The sequence below is a fragment of the Ursus maritimus genome, unplaced genomic scaffold (genome assembly GCF_017311325.1).
Source record: "Ursus maritimus isolate PB19 unplaced genomic scaffold, ASM1731132v1 scaffold_18, whole genome shotgun sequence".
Lineage (NCBI taxonomy): Eukaryota > Metazoa > Chordata > Mammalia > Carnivora > Ursidae > Ursus > Ursus maritimus.
Genome location: NW_024424230.1, coordinates 43,214,889 through 43,219,415, shown reverse-complemented (window position 1 = coordinate 43,219,415; position 4,527 = coordinate 43,214,889). Strand labels below are relative to the sequence as shown.

Below are 4,527 nucleotides of genomic sequence, written 5' to 3'. Positions count from 1 at the left end.
ATATTTTTTATTATGTTAGTCGCCGTACACTGGTTTCTGATGTAAAGTTCGATGATTCATTAGTTGCGTATAACACCCAGTGCACCATGCAATACGTGCCCTCGTCGCTACCCAGCACCAACTCCTAAACCCAGCAATAGTTCCCTAATCTATCCCTTCCACCTACCTTTCTTCTCCCCTAGATCCCACTCACACACCAGCTGATCTGAAAAAGTCTCTGTTACCAGAAACCACTCTGTGCTTCCTCTTAAACACATCATTGCCTATACTGCATGCTCTTTGCCTTGAAAGATCTTTTCCTATTCCTCCACTCTGGTAAGAGCCCAGTTCAAGCTTTAAAATTCGGCTTTAATGCCACTCCTTTAATATATCATTTCTGAGTTTCTCCACTCACAGATGTGATTTCTCATTCCTTCAAATTATCATAAAAAGTTCTTTAATGTTATTGTATTAAATTTATCATACTCTGAGTTTTAAAAAAATTTGCATTTTCTCTTCTGAATTATATGATCTTTGGTGCAGGATCTTATTACATGCCTATCTCCCACAGAGTTTGCATGTACAAAGGGGGAGTTAAATAAATATTTTAAAATTAAATTAAATATAATGGGAAAATATAAAAAAATAAATCAGCGCAAACAGAGCTAGAATAATATAAATTACACTTATGAGAATTCAGTAGCTTTATTTCTCTGAGTTTGTGCCACTAATTATTTAGAAAAAAATGCATGATTCACTTATTGAAAGAGCACCTTAAATTCAATTTTAGCTTGCAATTTCAGGATATATGAAAAGGTTTTCAAATAGTCCTGCGAAAAATGAAAGACTTGTTAACTTTTGTAGAATTATTTTAGTTTGGTCTGACTTACAGATAAAAGAACAGACTGGCCATCTCGGGCTGCCTCTGTTAGCTTCTCCGACCGCTGAGCCAAATGTAGATGTTGTTCTGCAATGAAGGTCACCCGCTGCTCATGAGGTCACTTGCATCAGCAAAGTTGAAGGCTTGGAGGCCATGAGAGGTAAGTGCAGGTTATCCTTTGTCCTGATCTTCTCCACTTCATGTCTGTCTTTCCTTCCCGACTGCCTCCTTTGCTCACTTCAGGACACTCTGGACACAGAATAAACAGTCATACATAGACTGTTTAACCAGCTCCCAAACGGTATTAGGTCAAATTCCTACAATAAATCTCTGTGTTGAATATCACTTCTTACGGTCTGCTTGTTGATCAAACGCTGACTGTTACAAAATTTGGTACTGGGGAACAAAAACAGAACCTTAAGGTTGGGTTCTCTAAATTATCTGGAATTGGTTCTTTAATCGATTAGATTTAAAAGCATTAATGACACTGTTTACAGTCATAAGAGGAACACTGGTAGTTCATCACATCTAGTGGCAAACGTTTAATTCAGTTTTCCTCTGTAATGAAGTGCTCACAGAAGGTATGGCTTTAGGTGATCAAGTATTTGCTACCATATTAGTAGGATTGGTTGGTTGCTTCTAAGTATGTGGAGAGCTTGGGGAAAGAAAATGATAAACTCAGTGCTTTAAATTTTCAGTACAAGATCCACATAAGGAACCTGAATGTCTCTATGAGTGCCCCCCATCCTCCTAACCCTATATTCTGTAGGTACAGGGCTGAGGTTTCTGAAATCAAACCCAAATTCTAATCCTGTAGGTAGCTCGGTTACAATATAAAATGAATTTCCAATTTCCCTGGATCTCTTGGTTAAATAAGTACTGACTGAGAAAGAGAGGGATTCTAAAAATTGGAATGGGCATATTTTCATAAACTTGGGGATCTTGAATCCTTTAGTTCTTCTTTTTTTTTTTTTTTTAAAGATTTTATTTATTTATTCGACAGAGACAGAGACAGCCAGCGAGAGAGGGAACACAAGCAGGGGGAGTGGGAGAGGAAGAAGCAGACCCACAGCGGAGGAGCCTAATGTGGGGCTCGATCCCAGAACAACGGGATCTGCCCTGAGCCAAAGGCAGACGCCCAACCGCTGTGCCACCCAGGCGCCCCTATGAATCCTTTAGTTCTTCTGACACTACTCTGCCAGTCTACACAGTCCTTATATTCCTAACTGAGACTTTTTTTTTTTTTTTTTTGCAGTTTATAACTCTAGATATTTCGGGAACATGTGTGGGAGTGGATCATAGGGTGTAGGGTCAGCGTGAAAGGAATATAAAGTTAGACCCAGCTGAAAAGTTCAATAGTGGATGACTGGAAGTAGTAATGAGAAGATCACTGCTCCTCCTGTAATGGGAGTGACTCTATGTAATCAATCAGCCATTAGGTGACTGGCTGATGCTGCTGGGGACGGATATGGTGTCATATTAGCATCAGGAGTCAGTTCGGAGTGGAGTAGGAGAGTGTTTTCTACTGTTGGCAGGTTTGGTACTCAGTGGCTCTAGATAGCTCTGCTGTGGCAAATGGATGTACGTGTTTCCGAGACCATATATAACACATAACTTCCATTTCTCCATTGTGGTTGCTGTTTTCACAAGACCTTTGAGCCCTTTGTTCATAAGCCAGGTGAGCTGCTCCTGCTGCCCATGTCAGATTTTCACCTTCCACTTACCTGATTTGTGACCCCCATAGGTCATCTGCATCAAGGAAGATGGAGACTTCCAGGTGGCAAGAGACTGACACAGGTACACGTTTGTCCGGGATTACAGCTCACCCTTCTGGGTTCCAGTTTGTCCTGCTCTCACCCACTGCACATGCATTTATCTTTCCCAAACGCTTGCCCTGACTAGCACCACACACATAAACATCAGCTACGCCCAAACTCTTGCACAGTTTCACGCATGCTATAAAGTGAAATCCTTATTTAAAAATCCCTCTTTCTATTCCACTCTTAGTTGTTCTTCTTTTATGATCACACTCGAGCTGATAAAGTCCGGGGGACCTGTCCTAGAGAGCAAGAGGCAGAGACAAGAAGAGCGAGGCAGAGACGGAGAGAGAGCAGATTTAAGAATTCATTACCTAGCTGACTGCCGTGAAGGGTGATTAATAGCCTGGTACTGAGGGACTGTCACAGCCTCTGAAAAAAAACCCCAGCATCTCAAGAAAGAGAAGAATTTATCTGTCAGTTCCTGTTTTTCATTGGCCAGAAGTTTACCCAGTGGGGTGTTAAAGCTCCCATAAGCTGTTAATAGGGAAGTCCTGGGGAGAGACCCTAGAGGCCATGAGCGCACGCATAAGGAAAGGGGCTGTGAGCCTATGCGAAGTTAGTCGGAGCCCATACCAAGCTGGTTGCTTCTGTGGTAGCTGAACTAGAAGGTGGGTAAGGCTGAGAAGGTCTGAAGTGGTATCTGTGAGGTTTCTGATCCTGTCCCCACCTTGTACCACCCAGATCTGCTTCTGCCTACCATTACCTCCTCCCACACTATGACATGATCCTCCACTTTTGTGAAAACAAGTTACCGTCACTTTCTTTCCAAGTGGGACATAATAAATCCAATTGAGTAGAATTTCTTTCAAAACCAAAATTTCTAAAAGAATAAAATAAGAAGTTTCCCTCTTGCTGCAGCTTCTCTCAAGATCGTAATAGGTATTCACTACTTGCCACCTGCATCACCCATTCTAAATTTCCTCATCCTCAGCTGGCACCTTTGCTTGTGCGGATTGCTTGTCTGGTGTTACTGCTTGTCTGGTCTCATTCTTCAGGGATCTGAAACATTTAGTTGCTTTATGTTCTTTGGATTGTGGTTGCTGCAACTGTCAATTTACTGTTCTCATTGAGAATGAAAGCGCTAAGAGACATTCAAGGAATCCACCGAGTTCTAGACGTCTGTTTTCCTGCCCTTATCGGGTTGTAGCATCTCTAGTTTCCTATGGAGATCAGAGTCAAGGCCTCTTGCTAGTGATTTTTTTCTTTGCCTTTTCCCCCAACGGCTTGAGGAGTTCAAAGTGTTCAGAAAGTTAATGGGACTTTATTGTTTTTCCTAGTTGAAAATTTCCCTCCAGGAACCTGGAAATTGAACCCAGCAGAGTCTGTTTCCAGGGATGGGAAGACCAAATTCTGCAAGTCATTGCCTGTGAGTAATGGCGAGGGGGAATGATCCTTCCTCCACCATGTATTTGAGAGCCTCAAATTCCAGTTATTGGGACACAGCACTGCCATTCAGTATATGTCCTACATCCTGAAGGTCAGTGCCCCGACCCAGAAAGGTGCTGTGCTCAAGCTGCTGCACCAGCTCAGGCTCTCACAGGCCACTCCATCTTTTGCTGGTTATTTCTGGGTAAAACAATACATGGCCAGTCTAGTGGATTCCATGGTTGTGTACACATTGTCATACTTCATTTGCCATAAAATAAGTCCCTTGTCTGGAGGAAGTGTTTGGGGGGACGCCTGTCACTAGATCAGTCTTTTTGAGTGTTCTGGATAGTGGTGCTGATGATGGTGCTAACGGCAAACCAACACTTGGAGTAGAAGTAGATTCCAGTAGGACACACTGCTGCTCGCTCCATAGTGGAAGAGGTCCAATGCAACCATTTGATGCCAAGTAGCTGTCTGGTC

The 4,527-nt window shown here is 42.5% G+C and overlaps 1 long non-coding RNA gene across 1 annotated transcript; it reads left to right on the top strand.

Moving 5' to 3' along the window:
* The first annotated feature begins 702 nt into the window (after positions 1 to 702).
* On the top strand, positions 703 to 4,009 carry LOC103663200. The gene is made up of 3 exons (XR_568704.2): positions 703 to 1,019; positions 2,604 to 2,656; positions 3,957 to 4,009. It is a non-coding gene; the product is annotated as an uncharacterized LOC103663200 (long non-coding RNA).
* Positions 4,010 to 4,527: the final 518 nt, after the last annotated feature.